Raw genomic sequence first — 21,279 nt, forward strand, 5'->3', positions numbered from 1 at the left:
GCCAAATTATGGAACTCTCTACCCCACACCCTCCAAAACACACCTGAATCTAACAGTTTCAAACAACTACTATTTGATCATCTATCCAAAAACTGGCATTGCTCCTGCACCACACCTGACTGAGAAGATATCTATAACTCTCTCAACACACAGGCCATTCCTTACCTCATGTTCTCCCTCAACTCAGTGTTATTACTATACAATATACACATATATATATATATATATATATATATATATATATATATATATATATACATATATATATATATGTGTGTGTGTGTGTGTGTGTGTGTATATATATATATATATATATATATATATATATATATATATATATATATGTGTGTGTGTAAAGAAAATCTCATTTGTTCATAACTACTATTTAATATGTACACAGTACTAATTTTATTATTCTCACAGTGATCTTCAATAAAATGCTTGTGTTTTTTTCTATTTGAACCTGTATCTACTAGAAAACTGTATTGAATACTTCTTTGTGTAGACTAACTAGATGATGTATATTCTGCATCTTACTATATGTATATTATTTTACTATCTAATTATTGTATTTTGCTTATATTTTTGTGGAGCTTTTCTCCCCGGGCCTTCGCTGAAAATGGGCTTCTGGCGCACTCAGACTTTCCCGATAAACACAACGTTTGTTTGTTTGTTTGTGTCTTTCGGCTTTTCCCAGCTAGGGGTCACCACAGCGGAACTCTGGTCCGCTAATGATTGGCAGTAGATTTTTACGTGCTGGCTTGCCAGGCCTAACACACAACATTCAACAAAGGAATGCCCATTCACGCATGTCGCCACACAGAAGATGGTATAACTGAGAATTGAACGGCAATGTCTAACTGTGAGGCGACAACACTACCGCAGCACAACCAACGCAGTCTGATAAACACAATGTAAATAAATAAATAAATAAAATTATAATCTGAATTGATCAGACAAATTATTGAGTGCAATGCCCCCTTTGGGATTTATGTCACTAAGCAAGGCAAACAACTGCAAAGACCACTAAGTTCCTAACCAAAAAGAACACATGCACTACCAAGAGAGGCCAGAAGTGTTGTCCCTTTATTCAGTGACTTATATACTTTTGACAGGTGATAGCTTTCTTATTTAGAGTGCTATTTGAGACCCTTCTGTCTTAGATCAGATTTATCACAACCACTCCAACCACATCGCCATTACTAGAACCAGAGGCATAAGTCTTCACCAAAAACAAAAAAAAAACAAAAACATATATTTGTTTTCCCACCCTTCTAAGCTAGTATAGGCCAGTTTTCAGGTTAGTGCTAAATTCAGGGCTGTGTTAACAAGTTTGTGTGTTTGCCCATACCTTACTTGGATAGAAGGAAGTTGCTCTGTTCATCTGTGAGACAGGGGAGCTTTGAGCAGCCTATCTGTCCCTGGAGCAGTGGTTTCAGCCCAGAAATTAGTAGTTTATTGGCCATTTTGGGATAATTTCTATCTCTCATTTCCCTACTATAAAACCCACATTAGCATGGTTTTGCATGCCTGGCAGCACCAGTTAGCTAGGGTATAACTATTCCCATCTCCACAAAGTCTACTCTTCAATTTTTCCCTTGGAACTAGACAAACTTTCAACTTAAACACTCAAACCATTCACTTCACAGCCTTGTACTTGCTCAAAACTCATAGCAAGCACTAATAAACCTTAGCACTAGACCCCCCTATACTGTAGAGAAGGACATGGCTCTCTATTCCACCTTACCAGCCAATCAGTAAAACAGCTCACTGTACCTATCCAGGCATGTCCAAAGGGCAGTTTCAGGTGTATTCTCTGGTCCAAATGGTGAATCTGGGAATTTTGAGGCAATGTTACAACTGCCTCATGTACACAGACAACCCTCTCCTCTTACCACCAAACACTAATACATGCGAGAGAAGCAATTATACAGCCAAACTGGAGACTAAGCTCTCTCAACCCAAGAAAGGAATAGACGGTCAAGAGGAGAAGGGAATTACTTGCATCACACCACCAGTCTCACATAGACCTATAAAACTAGCATCGGCAAAAAACACGCATAAATACTCAAAAACATACTCAGAGGCTCTACATAAAAATCTACAAAAGCAACAGAGACCTCCAAAGCAGATATCCAAGCAACTTCCACCCCCCCAACACAAACCATGAAACACATACTTCACAAAACCAGTGTGCCATGCAATCACAGCCCTTAAGGCAAAATATCATACCCAACACACTAGTAATAGGTGACTCTATAGTCAGACACACTGACATCCCACTCACTAGGCTGAACAAGGAGAGGGTTACTGTTAGCTGCCTGTCGGATGCTAGGATCAACCACATAACACAAGCATTCAGGTCACTCCAGAACAAGTACAAATACGACTCTGGTCATTGTCCATGATGTTGTGAATGACCTGAGCCGTACCTTCCTGGACTACATGAAAAGAGACATGGAAGAGCTCTCTGATTACGTAGCCCAGGCTGGTATGACCCTGACCCTGAGTAGCATCCTGCCCTCACCAAGAATGATACCACTGTATAAAGAAAAAAATATCAATTTCAACAATTGGCTAAGTTTCTGGTGTTATTCAAAGGGGATCCATTGTCTGTCAGCCTGGGATGACATGCTCGACAAGCCATGCTGCCTCACTCGAGATGGCTTGTACCTGTCACCCTTAGGCTTTCGAATACTGGCCAAGACTCTTGCCACCCCCATAGTGCCTTTTTTAGACAAGGCTCAAAAGACAAACCCACCACTGTAAATAGCAGAAGTAAATAAAAACTGAGGGTAATGCTACTCAATGCCAGAAGTCTAAACCTGAAAATGCATACACTCGAGGCACTCCTCAATATGGAGAAAATTGATATATGTGCAATAACAGAAACCTGGACTAAGGCTCCAGAGAGCACCCCAACACTACCAGGCTACAACTCATACCATACATTTTGGACATAAAATCCGGACTGAAATACAAAAGGTGGGGGCATATCCATATTCATCAAGGATACCCTAACCTCCAGATTAGTGGCACAGCACGATGCTTCAAAGATCCTCCACGTGCAACTAACAATGGGCAGAACTGCAGTTCAAACTGCAGCTTACTACAGATCACCCACCATGTCCCAGGAACCCCATTCCACATTTCTGGATACACTGGGAAACATAAAGATCCTACCAAACACCCTGATATTGGGTGATTTCAATTACCCAAACATTAACTGGGAGAACTACTCAAGTACTAACTCCCTTGCCCAACATTTCCTAGAATTTATAAACTCAAACACCCTGGATCAACACCCCCACCACAGGTGACAACATATTGGACCTAGTCATCACCAACATGGGCGACTGGTGTTCCACACTGGAGGTCAACCACTCACTCACTGGTTAGATCTGACCATAAACTAATCATTCTGGATATTGATATTCTGCCCCCACTCCCAGTCAAAGAAACCACTGTGAAAAACTTTTCCAAAGCAAACTACACGTTACTTGAGACCGAGGTGGAAAGTTTCAAATCCCCTATTCTAAAGGTTAACGCTGCCCAAGCTGCAAAATCCTTTACTGATGCACTCTACAGGCACCTACAAGAATGCATAGATCGTGCTATCCCAAGCAAAACCAAGACTCACTTCTCCAAGAAAAAGAAACCAGTCTGGTGGACCCCTGCCATAAACAAGCTATACAATAGCAGGAGGAAACTAGTACAGAAAAGAGTAAAATCCCAAGAAGGGAAGACATTCCTGATCAGTATCAGCAAAAAACTACGATCCCTCATAAAATCATCCAAGGCTAGCTTCGAAAGAAAAATTGCCAAGGACACCAAAGATAACCACAAGGCATTGTTTAGCTATGTCAAGAATCTAAGTGGCAATTCTCAGATCTGCTCAGAGTTAATGCAGAATGGCACAAAATACACTGAACCGACCGATATCACCAATATCTTGGCAGACAGGTTCAGTGCAAACTTCACCCCACTCTCACCCACAAAAGGGCCCATAACCATACCAGAAGAATGGAGTGCCCCTGAAATCACAGACACTTAGGTTAAAACAGCCTTCTCCAAAGCCAAAAACACAGCATCAATGGGACAAGATGGTGTCCCAGGCTGCATTCTACATTAAGATGAACTAACCCCTCACCTAAACACAGTTCAAACTCAGTCTCTCCACAGGCTACGTGCCCACAGAGTGGCACACAACAATGGTCATTCCACTCCACAAAGGTGGAGCCACAAAAGACCCTGTGAACTATTGCCCTATAAGCCTGACTAGCTTGGTCTACAAGGCTATGGAACGCATCATCATGGATCACATTAACAGAGACATTGGCAACCTCCAAACACTGGACCCTACTCAGTTCGGCTTTGTTAAGGAAAGATCATGCCTCCTAAACCTGGTGGACTTCTTTGAGACAGTTACCAAGGCTATAGATGAGGAAAGGGTGGTCCACACAGCCTACCTAGACCTCGCAAAGGCCTTCAACACCATTGCCCATTCTGGTATTATTGACAAGCTCACCAGCCTGAACATAAACCCCTTCATCATGAGATGGGTTGCAACTGGCTCACGGACAGAACCCACATGTTAAGAGTTGCAGGAGCTAGGTCTGACTCTAAACTGGTTACAAGTGGCATTCCCAAGGGCTCAGTCCTAGGACCCCTCTTGTTCGGCATATACTTTTCAGAGGTATAGGCAAGCACAGGAGGAGTATGGCTGACCAGGTTCGCAGACCACTGCAAACTAGGGGCTATAATTAACTCTCCGGCTGACACAGACATCCTCCAAAAGGGTCTCACTGAGACAGATTCCTAGTGACAAAACCATGACCTCAAGCTAAATGCCAAAAAGTGCATCATCATCCCCTTTGGAAAAAACAAAGTACCAACAAACTACCACATAGGTGGTAGCCCCCTAAATATGGAAGACGTAATAAGGGATCTGGGGACCCAGGTAGTTAGTAATCTCTCCTTTGATAATCACATTGCCAAAGTGGTTAGAAAATCCTTCTATGTGGCCCACCTAATCACAAAAGGGTTTGCATCCAGATCAAAAGAAGTCATTGTGCCCCTCTATGCACCACTCATCAGACCCATCATAGAGTACAATGCCCCATTTGGGATGTACCTTAGAAGACACCTGCAACAGCTGGAAAGACCACAGAAGTACCTCACCAAGAGGATCATTAGCCTCGAATAGATGCCCTACGCAACTCAGCTGAAGAAACTCCAGCTGTACTTGGTTGCATTCCACCTACTCAGAGGTGATCTCTGCCTGACATACAAGGCCATGTCCTACCCAGAATTGATGGACATGATCCACCTAAAGAAAGCCATATCCCCTTGAGCCACATGCTCTAGGGATCTAAACCTCACCACAGTAATAAATAAAATGTGCTGGAGCGATAGATTCCTGTCCCAGAGATTTCCCATGCTCTGGAACAAGATTCCAATCTACATAAGGCATAGCCCCACACTAACACTCTTCAAGAGAAACCTTGACGAGTGGATGGGAAACAGAAAGTTTACCCCTGGGATCACTTCAGTGGCTCTGCTGGACAGAGGTACAGGGAACTAATCTAAAGGGGTGGCAAAAGCCAGCACATTCAGGCTAGGCTTATAAATGCCTTTGGGCAGATAGCTGAGTACCTACCTATGAAGCTATGAACCTAAAAAATAAAGACAGCATAGTGGAGGGGTAAGTTCGTCTCCCTGCATATTAAGCAAAGCAGCGCATTTTTAGACATAACCTAGATGATTGGATGTGTATCCATTCCCTCCTGGAGAAAGGATATGAGACAAGAGGGAGGGTGCTGGTTAGGTGTGAATGATCATAAGACTTAGTTGCTTTGGAACATCTCTGAAATCTGTGAACTTTATTATTTCTCATATGAAGAATTATAATATTTGTACTCCGGGCATACCTTTTTGCACTGCTATAAAAACTACTGGTTGATCTTTACATAAGTTATTCCAGTCATAGTCATTTCCCTTTTCTTTTTTCCTTTGGGCTATGATTTACTAATATTATGTTTAGCTGATTAGTACCCTAGCAGCTATCATTATTAGCAAATGGAAATATTTTAAGATGTCTTCATAGGTTCATAGCTAGGTACTAGGCTATCGGCCCTAGGGCCTATACAGGCCTAGCCATAACAATTCCCTGGCTATTGCTTCCCACAAATATTTACTTTCCTGGTCCCCTGTCTAGCAGGGCTACTGATGTGATCCCTGGGGTGAATTTCCCACCTCCCATCCAATCATCAAGGTCCTCTTGAAGAGGGCCATTAAGGCACTCTGCCTGACATGTATGGGCAGCCTATTCCAGAGTATGGGGAGTCTCTGAGTCAGGATCCTATCCCTCCAGCATATTCTATTCATCATGATGACAAGGTTAAGATCCCTGGAGTGTGTAGCTTGGAGAGATTGTAGCATGTCCAACAACTCTGGGTTTGACAAGGCCTTGTATGTTAGGCAGTGATCACCTCTGAGTAGGCAATATGTGACAAACTATAGCTGGAGTTCCTTTAGACAGTCAGCATAAGGCATCTGCTTTATCCTGTGATTCTTTTTGTGAGGTATTTCTGCAGTCTTTCCAGTTGTTGCAGATGTCTTGTGAGGTACATACCAAACAGGGCATTGTATTCTATAATGGGTCTAATGAGGGATGAGTACAGAGGGACAATGACCTCCTTTTTTCTGGATGAAAAGCCCTTAGTGATGGGGTGTGCCACGTAGAAGGATTTTGTAACTGTTGTGGCTATATGGTTATTAAAGGTGAGACCACTGTCCACCTGTGTCCCTAGGTCTCTTATCACACTTTTGGTGTTTAGTGTACTGCCACCTATGTGGTAGTTTACAGGTATGTGTTTTTCCCAAAGGGGACAACTATACATTTTTTGGCATTTAGCTTGAGCCCATGGATCTGGCACCAGAGATCTGTTTTGGTAAGGCCCTTTTGTAGTATATCCACTTCATTTGGGGATTCAATAATGGCTCCAAGCTTGCAGTCATCTGTGAACTTTGTAAGCCAGAGTCTCTAAGTGTTGGCCTGCACTTCAGAGAAGTAGATGCTAAACAAGAGAGGTCCCAGGACAGAACTCTGCGGTGCACCACTTGTCACTTTTCTGGAGCTGGATTTGGAGTCGGCTACTTTTACAGTGCGTGTTCTGTCAGTAAGTCACTTTGCAACCCATCGAGTGACATAAGGATTAATACCCAGCTTAGTAAGTTTATCTATAATTCCAGAGTGGGGGGTAGTGTTGAAAGCCTCAGTGAGGTCCAAGTACACTGTGTGAATGACCTTACCCTCGTCCACGGCTCTGGAGACTGATTAGAAGAAGTCAATCAGGTTCAGAAGGCAAGATCAGCCCTTCGATTGTACATCAATATGAATAGCATCAGGCAGAGACAGCCCCAAAGCACATGACTTCTAACTGCAGTAATGTCAAGGGAAGTGTGGAGCCTGTAGTATATGAACAAATGTTTACAAAGATAAACTACCTGCATACTGTCAGTCTTGTACCTATCTACTCTGTATCACACATATATGCAATCCTAAGTTAAGCAAAAATGAACAAAGCTCATGATAAAATTATCATCATTCTTACAGGGTGGGGAGGGGTTCAGTAGACCAAGGATGACACCAAAGACACATGGATGGCAGACTTCCCACAACAGATGTAACACCGCAGATACAGCCTAATCCAGTGTGTCACTCATCCTCTCCAATGAGTCACCCACACAGTTGAAGCAGTCACATAATAGCAAATGATAACACAATACTACAAAGTAACCATATTAAAAATGACACCACAACAAGAACTGCCATATGTGCAATATAGCAATAGTGAAATTTTAAAATTGCATACATAATCATTTTTTTTACATTGCATATTCAAATGGATCTACTTTCAATCAACAAAATTGCGATCCAGTGAATCTGACTTACCCTATCTTCATCCATCGAAACTGCATTTTAATGAAACAATGGACTGCTGAATTCCTTTCCAAGGGAAAAAGAACAACTGGACCACCATGGTGAACTGTGCCCTCTCCCCATGTAGTACGATCTCGAGTTGGTATATTTAAGTATGGAGGGTGTGGGGGGTGGGCTACATGTCTTTCTGTTGTGTTTCATTTCCATGGTGGTCCAGTGGTTCCTTTCCCTGAAAAATTAATTTGGCAGGTCGTTGTTTCATTGACATGCAGTTTCGGTGGATAGTGAGCGGGTAAGTTAGATTCGATGGATCGTACTTTTGTTGACTGAAAGTAGATCCAATGAAATACATTTAAAAAATGAATAATTAAGCAGCTGATGTAGAGGATGAGCATAACTTATGAAACAGTGCAGTGATTTGTAGAACAATCTCCTCCAAATATCTTGCAACAATCATCTGTCTGTATCCAATCAGCATTGCCTCCTTCCACTTCCATAGCTACAGCATTATCTTTCTATAGCGTAGATTCAGCCAATTGAGCACTGTGAATATGCAAATGAAGGATAAAATCACTATCCTTCAGGAATACCAAAAAATCACTTGGTGAAGTGGATGTAAACATGCTGCAGATAGCAAAACAATTCCATGCAGATGCCATAGGACTGCAGGGATGAGCAATAACAATTCTTAGCTGCTAATGGCATGCAACTGTGTCTGATTGTTTTGACTACAACAACAAGCAATACTGAAGTGACAAGTGTTTGTATCAAGCAAAGTAGACAGGCAATAAAAAGGAGTTAGCACATTGAAAGCTAGGAGAACAACCTTAACAAGACTGACATTCATATAGTAAGAGAACACTGTCCATCCCCTGTTTAAAATATGTCTGAAATGCTGACCAGCTATATTACACTGAAACAAAGATGCAAATAAATGTCCATGACACTGCAATTCTGTAGTTAATCTGAGAGGAGAGGAAGATGTTCATAAAATAAAGAGAAGTAGCTGACATTAAAGTGGTGTGGACCATTATTAATGTAAAGTATTGGTCAGTATGACATTGATCTAAACATGTTTAAGCAAATGAGAGAGAAGCATTTTCTAGTCCTGTGTTGGTGGGTAAAGAGGGATAAGAAACACAACTGATTGTGTGTTGTCAATGCACTGAGTTGAAGCTTAAACTATAGACTAAGTTAATGCATATTCTCTGAGCATATGATCAGGTTTTACCACACACAGATCTAGGAAACTTCACATCCTGTATTTTCATATTTATTATCCTATATGTGCTACTACTGACAACGGTGTATTGTTTTTTGTGTGTGTGCCTCATTCGCATGTGTTTTTACAGAGTGCACTCTTGACTGGCAATGTTTTATGCAGTAAGTGCAAACATGGCTTACATTTGAAGGGAACTAAAGAACTTAATTTCTCTAATCTTCATTAGCACAAGCATGTTGGGCACCGATGCACAGTATTTCTAATGAGTGAGTGATGTGCACACTTTGTATACCTATTTCTGTGGCAAAATCTGTAAATGCAGTGGCTTTTGCCCCTTATTACAGCTTTTTATGGGGGTTCAAATCCATACAATGTGAAAGGACTGACTAAATTATTACTCCAGATGTAGGAATCACTTTCATCATAACTTTGTTTTTTCTATTTCTTGCCTTGTGCATTTGCTTGCTGCTGAGTAGTACAAAACCAAACTTATCTGCTTAAGGACAAAAGTGGAAAATGTTATGTGTGCAGCCTTCTGCAGTACAAAGAGAATTAGCAGTGATACACAGCCATCAGCCCACTGGACAGTACTTAGTGGAGAACATCCACATGTTAACCTAGCTTTTTCTGTTGCACAACGAGTAATTGCACTGACTTAAAAATATCACAGAGGTGATTCAGGGTTGAAATCTAGGTAACAATCACTGCAAAAAGCGTGACAGAATTGCATTCCTAACAAAACTTTGATTAGGAAGGTAACACTATATACAAATGGCTGTTACAGGATCATGGGAAGTTAATAGACTATTGACTTTGAGGCCCTTATAAACCTAGCCAAGAGTTTAGCCAAGTCAGCACCCAATGCCCCACTCCAGCAGGGACACAGGTTGAATCCCATGGGTGTATTTTCTGTTTCCCATCCAGTTATCTACATCGCGCTTAAAAAGGGCTAATGAGGTACTCTGCTTGACATGGAGAGGGAGTCTTTTCCACAGATGGGGAGTCTCTGGGATACAAATCTGTCCCGTCAACAAGTCCTATTGATGTCACAGACCAGGTTGAGATCAGGCATGCAGGTTATTCAAGTGAAGCTTGACTTGTGAATATGCAGCAGTCCCATGAAGGTGGGATCTGAACTTGCTTTGTATTCCAGACAGAGGTCACCTCTGAGGGGTCTGCATGAAACTGAGTAGAGGGACAGGGCTGCCAGTAAAGGATAGATGTTTGAGGTCCTGGATTCTCCTGGAGAGGAACCTCTGTGGTCTCTCCAGCTGCTGCATGTGCTTTGCGAGGTACATGGTGAAGGGAGCATTGTACTCAATAATGGGTTTTATAAGGGAAGAATGCAAGGATATTATGACCTCCTTTTCCCTGGATGAGATACCCTTACTTATAAGGTGGGCCGTGTAGAAAGCTTTCCATATAACGAAAAAAACATGGTGGTCAAAATTCAGGTTGCTATCAACCTGGATGCCTAAATCCCTCACGACTTATTGCATGTTTAGGATGTTGTTATTAATATGATAATGTTTGGGGACTTCACTTTCCCCAAAGGGGATTTTTTGTATTCAGCTAGAGGCCATTTTTCTGGCACCAGTCATTTGTTTGGTTGAGACCCTCTTGGAGGATGTTCATATGACTAGGGGAATTTATGACAGTGTCCAGCTTGCAGTCATCTGCAAACTTCATCAGCCATAGCCCATTGATTTTGGTCTGTACCTCAGAAAAGTATATCCCAAATAATCCCTGGGGTACGCCGCTCATTACGGGTCTACTACTTGAGGTGGCTTCCCCTGTCTTGACTAGGTGGGTTCTATCAGTGAGTCCGTTTGCTACACATCTGGTAACATATGGATTGATGCCTAGTTGAGAGAGTTTATTATGCCGCAGTGGGGAATAGTGTCAAAGGCATTGGCCAGATCAAGGTAGGCAGTGTGCACAGTTTTTCCCTCATCCATGGCTTTGGTGACTGCCTCAAAGAAGTCAACTACATTTACCAGACATGACCTCTCCTTGATGAAGCCAAACTGTATGAGATCAAGTGTTTTGAGGTTGCCAATGTCCTTATTAATTATGTCCATGATAATCCATTCCATAGCCTCGCAGATCAGGCTAGTTAGGCAGATGGGTCTGTAATTTCTGTAATCAGTGGACACTCCACCTTTGTGCAAAGGGACGACAGTGGCTGTCCTCAACCGCTGAGATGAAGCCAGTACTCAGGCTTTGGTTGAATGGGGCATCTAATGGTGCTTCAAGTTCCTGCCTGATTTCATGTAGCATGCAGCTTGGGATGTTATCAGGTCCCATGGAGGCTGTATTTTTTTGCCTTTGAGATGGCAATGATGACCTAATATCTAGAGATAAGGGGAAATGGGTAGGTACTGGGGATGTCCTGATTTACTGATGGGGGGCCATTGGGTGAAGTTTTCACTGAATCTGTCAGCCAGAAAGTTGGCTAAATCTACGGCATTTGTGTATGTGGTGTCCTTGACCCCCATTTCTGAGCAGATCTGGGTGTTTCCTTTGAGACTGCGGACATATGTGAAAAAGGCCTTATAAGCAGAAAAATCTTTAGAGATTGTTTGAATAAGTGACTACATGGCATTGATACTGTTCCAAACCTTGGCTATCAAGTAGGAATATAAGCTGTGAGCAATAGATTTTTTCAGTTTATGGATTTCAAGGAGGTGTTTCTCAGATAAACAAAGAGGGTGATTAAAGCGGTAATGGTTAAGAATGGTGTTAGTTGTTGGGCAGGATTAGAATTTGTATATCATTTTATGAGCAAGGAGGAGTTAGGTGAACCTGAGTTAGTGAGGTAACTCAAGCCATTTTAAATATCCAAGGGTAGAGCCGTGGTGGGAGTTGTATGACTGACTGGTCTGGCTGCAAATATACCTACTTTGTTATAGCAAACCTCAAGTTTTGCTCTTAGGGAGACCTGAATGTTGGTGAAAATAGGTGAGGCATAGACTAGTAAAGGAAAGAGGTAAGTATTGGCTGCAGTAACTCTTGAGGAGGCGGTAAGGAACCTTTTTGATCTACAGAGCATGCCCAGTTTTGGTGTGTTGTTTTTACGCATCTTTTATTTCAGAATCAAGAGGAAGCAAAACAAAATAAGCTAGAAGCTAGTCGTAAATAAGATACCAGTCCATCACAAAATCCATTTAAAAAAATACAGGCAATTAGGAAAATCAGTACACAGGGCTGGCACACTTTTGGAACTTTGAAGGAACCAAGAGCATCAAACAAAAATGCAGACATCTACAAAGACTTCTCAGAGTCAGCACTCCAGCTAAAAATAAAATCAAACAGCTAAGTAATGAGAAGCCAGCAAGGCTAACTGCATCAACACATACCCTTTTAACTGAGCTGAAATCAACAGTTCCAAAGATGCAGAGCAGAATTACAGGGGTGCTGCTCTCACAGGTTTATACAATGCTACCAAATGCCAGGATCTTTATAAGTCTAACCCCGCAACCCAACCCAGTTTTGTCTCTAAGAATGATGGACACTTCTATAGTGGGGTAGGTTAGTTGGAAATTACTTTACTTACTGTCGATCTCTGTCTATCGGCAACACGGGGTGGGAGTGCCAGACCAAGGGTGAATATGCAATTTCCTATGCAATAATTAAGGTTTTGTTTGAATAAGGTCAGGGATGAATTCTACTTCACATGGGTGTGAAGCTTATTCCCTATCTCAGGAATCCAATTACATTTATTGCAAGAAATGTCACATTAATGCTTTGATAAATACAGTTTTCTAACTAGCATATATTATTAATGATTTAGTTATGAAACACAGCTGAATGTGTATGTAATTGTTTAAGCAGGATAATTATGATAATAAATAAAAAAATATACTTGCATATCTGTAATGGGCATCTTCTCTCCTCCCATGGTCCAACTTTGATTTTGGGACTGTACTTGCAGTGAAGTATGTATGTATACATGACCTTTATTAATTATCTGCCATATTTTTACAGACAATACTAATAATGGCTCTTTCATAAGAATGCAGTTTACAGGACTTGTTAAAGTCACAGACATACAGGTCTATCTCAATTATATCTCCATTCTTACCGAGTACAATTTGCACAAAGTTTGGTATCACATATCAATGCTCAGTGCCTGTGGATGGCTGTTCATACCTATGGCAAAACCTGGTCAATTGTTACCATCGCCTGCAGTAGTCTGGGTATCCTCATGCAAAGGTGCTTAACATGATGAGCTATTGGAATACAGACTAAAGGCAGAATAAAGACAATACTTTGGAAAAGCTGTTAAAACTGCATTTTGACTACTGGATGTAACAGAGTGCAACTCCTCTGCCAAGTGTTAGACATAAATCACTTGTGTGAAGATTGTTTTTGACCATAGCATTAAGGGTTTAAATCCAGATGCATGTCATATTATTTCTTACTGTGATGCTATTCTTCTATGATATGTTTAAGGCAGTACATCTTAATTTTTATCCATTAACAACCTTTCATGGACAGATTTGGAATACATTTGCAAAAAAGCATTTGCAAGCACATCCATGACCATTTTTAAATCACTCTTATTCTCCTCATGTCATGATGAGTTTTTGCCTGTCCTACAGCTTCTTCATCCACATAGCCATTACATACTAATATAGAACATGACTGATTAATACTGAGGACACATCATAAAGATGTACATTAATGACTCATAACACCACCCTCTCATATGTGTCTGTATATGTGTGTCTGTCTTCACCCCTTCACTATTACTCTTGTCTACTGTTGACTATTCTTTAGATTGATGGATATAAATGCTATGTCATGGCACTTTCTGCCAGCCATTACTTTGCTGAAGAATAAAAGCTACATCTTCCATTGGATACATAGGTTACCACTGCCCCTTCAAAGGTGTAATTTTCAAATGTGTGAAGTTGGATTTCCTTGGTGGGGTCTAGAGGTAATGATCAAGTCTGAAAACCTAATTTTAAATCTTGACAAAGGTTCATATCCATTATTAGGTGAAACTCGTACTGCCTTTTTTATGTCTTTCCTGTGAATGCATTACCTATGTATATCTGTAAGCCCCTTCTGTTATATCATTTGCAGTGCTCAGCAGTTGCACAAGGTTTGGCAATGAGCAGCTGTAGTGCATCATGCTAAATGGCATTTCAGGTGTTATTGCATAAGGTGGTGAGAGTTTGCCTTACACTGCATTATACACCCAGTTTACCTGTGATTTCCCTTGAAGCATGTCTCATATGTAGTAGGTATAAAAGATTATTTCAGTAGGTATTACATACACAAATTTGCCAGGTGACATATCTGTAATAGCCATTCTTAGACATTTGTAAAGTTATGATAAAAATTCTGACCATTCTTTGTAAAATAAATAGCATCTATATCATAAGAACGAATGCTTAAATTGTCGAACGCATCCTTGTCGACATGTTTTAAGCAGACGCTCTTATAAGCAAAAGCTGACAAAGTTGAAACAGATATACTCAAATATTTTAGTTCTCCAACACTAATCCCCCATGGCAGCATTGAACATGAACTGCAAACACAGTAAATTTCACTTGTAACGAACACCCTAAATAACATTACAGTTCTTCCTGTTTGTTAGTAAATGAAGTAACCATACCATTTGCCAACAGTAAATCTTCAAAATTACACTTAACCAAAACGGCACTTTCCTGAAAAACAAACCATTCAACACACATACACTCATTTTTGCAGGGGGTGGGGGGCTGGGCCCTCCTGCACCCCACACCCCCTCCTGCTAATTATATTTACCAACTACGAGATCACACTAAAATTAACGGAAACATGCATAATTCATAATGTACACATCTTTATGTCACTGCTACATTTGCATGTTTTGGCCAACTATGACATTTCAAGCTTAACGTTTTAGATTTTAGAGCTTTCGCTTATAGGAGTGTTCACTTAAAATTTGTCAACAGACTGGAGCTCAACATTTTACGCATTTGTCCTTATAATATAGACCCAAATAAATCTATACATACTGGAGCCCTCCACTAAAGGTTTACTGCTCAAAATGAATCAAATGTAAGGCAAATGAAGAGCAGTCCAACCACCAGGCTGAAAAAACGTTAAACTTTTAATAAAACACAGTTAAAATCACAGAAGTATGAGCACTTTCGGGACTAGGCCCTTCTTCAGATAAAAAACACATTTCAAACAAATCATATTTAAACAAGTAGCAGCCAGAAATAACCTTGGTATTGCACTCTCCTCTTTTTTATGGCAGGTTTCAAAGGAATGACATCATTTAAACCAGGAGGTTTCTGAGCTGTTAACTCTATAATCCATTTCATATCAATATATTCAGTGTGATTCACCAAATCAACCCCCCCCCGTGTTAACATTTACAACCTGCAAAACCATGAACTTAAAGCTGTGTCCAGCATTCTGCCTAATGTGCTGAAAAAGTGCCTTGTGTTCATTCTGTAATCGGATAACTGAAAGATACTTCAAAATCCTTTGTTTTAGCATGCAATTTGTTTTCCCAACATAAAATGAAGTACAACATTAGCATAAAGCTAAATAAATCACATTTCATGTCTTGCAGTATGTATACCTATTCAAATAATATTTTTTACTAGTTTTAGCAGTTTTCTTCCATGATAAATACACAGGCTTTGCACTGTCTGCACTAAAAAGTTCCTTTTTGATGACTTACACTTTTATGTATGTTCTTATGCTCCTGATTAAACAAATCCTTCAAGTTTTTATTTCTTCTAAAACCAAATGAAGGGTTCCTACCCAATATATTAGCAATCTTAACATCAGTGTGCAAGACTTTCCTGTTATGTCTAATAATGTCACATATACCCTGTATATCATTACTGTATGATCAACCTTAGATTATCACCTCTATTAAAATCACAGTCTAATGGTGTATCAGCTTCTGAGGACGTTTCTGTGATGAACCATGGCTTAGCTTTACCCCTTCGATGAAACTTACTGTTATTTATGACAGCTTCTGTTTTAGGTTTTTTTATACCCTCTTTTATTGAGTCTGTCCCCTAACTCTGCAATTTCATTTTCAGAATATGTATCAACATTGCAGAGATGGGAGATGCTGTTTACCTGGCCCTTGATTATGTCATCAAAGATATGCCTTGGGTGCATGCTATCATAGTCCAAAATACTGTTCTTCCAACAGCTTTTGCTATACAATGATGTATTATAAATACCCCTGCTTTCTCTAGTTAGACGCGCATCCACAAAGTCTATACTCTCTGTTGAGCTATGCGTAGTGAATCCCAAAACATTTGCCCTAGATTCTAAGTATGCAATAACATTTTGTAAGTCTCCTGAGGTACTCTTCCATAGGAAAAAAATGTCATCCACAAATCTAACATAATGACGTAGTTGTTCCTTCCATGCAAGCATCTCATCAAAAATGACCATTTCCTCCCAATAGGCGAACACGAGATTTGCGTATTAGCACATGGAGTGCCCATCACAATCCCCTGCTTCTGTCTATAGTCATTTCCATAGCATAAAAAAAGTTATTTTCTAAAATAAGTGACAATACCTCATGGACCAGTCTCCTCTTATTAGCCTCAAAAATGTACCTTATTAATCAAAATATGTTCAATGGCTGATATGCCATATGCATTAATTGCAGTGGCTGCTGGTGACTTCAAATCAAAGGGGGGCTGCAGGAGACAGCTGAATTTGTGGGGCCAATTGGAAGGGGTGTGACCAATGAGAAAGGAGCTGTACTCAAAACCACAAAAACTGGAACTTTAATTAAATACACTGCCCTGGGTGCCAAACCGTCATTATGAGAGTTCAATCAAGACAAAATGAAGTGTAGAAGAAAAAAAATATTTCAATGCATTGGCTGCATGAAAGCTTACTTAATATCTAGATGGAAACAAAAAGGTTGCAAGGCATAAACAAATACTTTTTAAATACATTACTGGAATCCCAGTCAAAGTCAAGTATAAGGAAAAACAAGCAGCACTCAACTCAAACCACTTCTCCTTGCACTGCAGTTCAAATTATAATTTATATTCAACTTTATAAAAGTACCAAGTAACATGCTGAAAGTAGCAATCTCTGTGATATCCCCTCATGTAAAAATGTTTCCTATCCAAAAAAGACCTGCTGCCTGACAACAACTATCCGCTTATTTCATGGGAAAAACATGATCAAAGAAAAAAATGAACAGCAAACAAGAAACAAGCTCAAGATAAATTGCTTAAAGAATTACTGCACAGGTTATGGACCACTCATGATAGATTGGCATTCTGTTTAGTTTACGGGTAAAGCCTGCAAAGATGACTGCAAACTTCCAACAAAGGTAATGAGCTTCTTAAAATACTGTAATCCTGTCCTTTATTACAAATACTGTCACATGCATTTCAATACCCAAGGCTTATACGTTATCTAGTTATGTAAGTATTCTCTGCATGACAACAACAAAAAGGCTTTCAATGTTGGTAATTCTTTAACAGTATGCTTATTAAAGCTTACTTGCATCTTACAATCTCAGACAAGCTTACCTGATGGTCATGAAAGCATTGCTACTTAAACACAGATCAACGGGCACTTTCTGAATAATAATAAGAAGCATACATCAATAGTATAAAAATATGACAGAAAACCAGAACATTCTGCAAAATCAGACAAGAACAGATGAAAAGCCACTGTAGTACTTGTCTTCCTTGGATGGTGGGATACTCTGCACACTTACACTGCATAACTGCTCCTTGCTTTGCTTGACACATCCAGAGTCACTACATGGGAGAGTGGGGTGCAACAAGTATGTCACAATTTGAAATGTTTCTGGCTGACTGTGATGGCCCTGACACATTTGTCATTCCTGTCAACCTCAGAGGAAGAAATCTGGACAAAGCCATACATAGAAGTGGGACAAAGGCCCAAAATAAGGACAATATTTAAATATTGCTCTTATAAACTTTCTAATAGAATAGTAGATCTTGTATTAGTATGAATTTTCTGAAGGTTATGAAGTCTGAAACTCAATGTCTTTCTTTATTTAGTGACTTAATTCCTAAATGATTTGCCAAAATACCACACATAATAGATTAGTAGGTTTTGTATTAGTATGAATAAGGACAATATTTAAATACTCCTCTTATAAACTTTCTAATAGAATAGTAGGTTTTGTATTAGTATGAATTTTCTGAAAGTTATGAAGTCTTATAAACTTTCTAATAGAATAGTAGGTCTTGTGTTAGTATGAATTTTCTGAAGGTTATGAAGTCTGAAACTAAATGTCTTTCCTTATTTAGTGACTTAATTCCTAAATGATTTGCCAGAAAACCACACATTTTATGAGGAATAAACCAAAAATAAGAAGCAAAAATCTATTCACTCTGTGAAAATCTGGACAGTTGAGAGGTATAGTTCATCCGGTGCTGTCTTTGAGTTTGCCACCCTTCCGCCTCACAAAATCATGGTCGAATGGAGCCTCCCCCTGCAGCCATTCCAATGTCCCATTACTTGGATATTTCACCCCATTTACCATAGACACTGTAATGTGCATACTGCTTTACTTCTACAATGATTTGGATTTCATTTTAAAGTTTTATTTTGCATTTTACAGCAAAAACACTAAGACATCTGTCAAGCAATGCAATGCAGTCTCACAATGAAAACAGACTTAGCATTAAAACTTCTCTGTCCTTGAAACTCACATTCATTGAAACAGCATTGAAATCCACATTCAAAGAAAATAGATTTGGCTAGTATAAATATTAACTTTGGTCTGTTTTCAAATGATAGTCCCCTTGCACACAAGACATGCATGTGTTGTGTTATACACCTTCCTGATTGTATTAAATTCTATTCCTTGTATAATACAGTACAGTTGTTAGAGTGAGTTTTAAATTTGTTTTGAAAATTTTTTTCCAGTAATCAATGAAACAAAATGCATGCACTAATAATGACAAAACTGCCCAATTCAGAACATTTCCATCATAGGTCTACTCAGACATCTACAATCCACCAGTATCAGTAAATATGCACAATCTCTACAGAAGTAAAAGTCATCTATAAAATTCCACATTAAAGAGATCTGTAACTAATGAAGAGGTTGCTGCTAGCAAACAGCTTTGTATTTCATTGTTTCATCTACAAATAAAGTGCCTGTATCTTTGCCAAGGAGGACATTCTCAGTATGGCAGCACCCACCCCCTGTGGGAGTAGAACCCACAGTCTTCTACATCAAAAGCAAGTACACTACCTGTTGTGCTATTAACAATGCAAGCAGTCTTAGCATAAGCAGCACTAAACCTCTCTTCCCCTGCAGTTCTCAGCTCCCTGTAAAATCTACTTGACACTCAACTGTATCTCTCAACTTCGCAGCACAAGAAATCTGGAAAAAGCCAAAATTTACTGGGGCAGGACAAAAGCCCAACAACCAGGGACACATTTTAAACATTGCTTGTATAATCTTGGAAAGTTGGTAATATAAAATGCTCTGTTACCACCATACATCTCCCTGCCAAGACTTGCACCGAGGACCTTCTGCAAAAGTCAGAGCAACATACCACTAGGACAAATCAGCTGTTTCATGAAAGAAAAAAAAACTGAAACTTAAATGGCTACCATTTATTGAATTCAGTTCTCACCATAGCTGTCAACCTCTTAGAAAAAAACACCTGGACAAAGCCAGTAATGGGGGGATATAGCCCTCAAACATATTCAGTGAATTGAGTTCTCAATATAGCTCTCAACCTTAGCACAAAAAACCTGGATGAAGCCAATAATTGGGGAATACAGTCCCAAAAATAGGGACAAATTTCAAATATCCATCTTATAAACTTAGAAAATTGATATAATAAAAGGCTTTGTGTTACATTGTACTTTCTGAAGAACATGAAGTCTAAAATTCAAATGCTTGTCAATTTTATTTAACATTTGTTAACCAGGAAAGTCTGACTTGGAACACAAGCGAATTTTCAGCAGAGGCCCAGGGAGAAATACTGCAAACATGTCTTTGTAACATGGGATATGACACCACAACAAACCCACACACAAACATGGGGAGGACATGCAGACTCCACACAGAAGGCACCCCAGCCAAGAATCATACCAGAAAACCTCTAGCTGTAAGGCAGCAATGCTACCACTGCACCATCAACTATCTAAGGACTTGCAAACTCAGAAACCACAGATTTTATGATGAACAGAACAGAACAAAATATGAGGCAAAAATCTGCAAAAGTTGCACAGATGGTGGTGGGTAGGAAATTCAGTCTCTTGTTACCTGAACCCAGGGTACCCAGTTCAAGCCTGATGTTTTCTCTAACCACCACCAGTGGGTTTTCTCTATATCCACCAGTATACCTCAACTGGGGCATCTCACACACACACACACACACACACACACACACACACACACACACACACACACACACACACACACACACACATACACACACTCTCTCTGCAAATAAATTCCAAAAGCTGCTGCGCTCTGCAAAATGAACTGCAAAAACTGCTCTGCACAATAAAATCCAGATGGTTTTATTGGCTCTGCAAATTACCATCCAAAGCTGCATCCAGATGGTTTTGTGCTGGAATGTACACTTCCAGTTTCCTGTTTGTGAATGTTCCATTCCAAGACATCCAAAGCTGCATCCAGATGGTTTTGTGCTGGAATGTACACTTCCAGTTTCCTGTTTGTGAATGTTCGATTCCAAGAGTGCTGACCTTGCAGTCTGAGCACCGCATAGACTTCTGGGGCATCAGCAGTCCGCTGCTTTCTTCCAGACTGGTAAGGATGATAAATCTAAGGTTTACCTTATTCTTATTAAAATTAAGGATTAATTAAGGTTAAATCTTAATTAATTAAGATTAAGGACTGACTTAGAGTAGAAAAGACTCTATTGAGCAAGCACTGCACTGTTTTCTGTCTCTCTCTCTCTCTATCTCTCTCTCTCTCTGTGTCCCTCCATCTCTCTCTATCTCTGATAAAAGTAATCTGGGAGGTCAGCTGTTAACTGTTAGCTATATGCCAGTTCTTTGCTGAAAATGCACTTGACCAAAAGAACAGGGGTATGTGTAAGTGTGACAGTACTGCTCATTACACAAGACACTTTTTGCAGTAGTGTGAATGGAG

This window comes from Protopterus annectens, chromosome 3.part0 (genome assembly GCF_019279795.1).
Source record: "Protopterus annectens isolate FY-2018-M chromosome 3.part0, PAN1.0, whole genome shotgun sequence".
NCBI classification, from domain to species: domain Eukaryota; kingdom Metazoa; phylum Chordata; order Ceratodontiformes; family Protopteridae; genus Protopterus; species Protopterus annectens.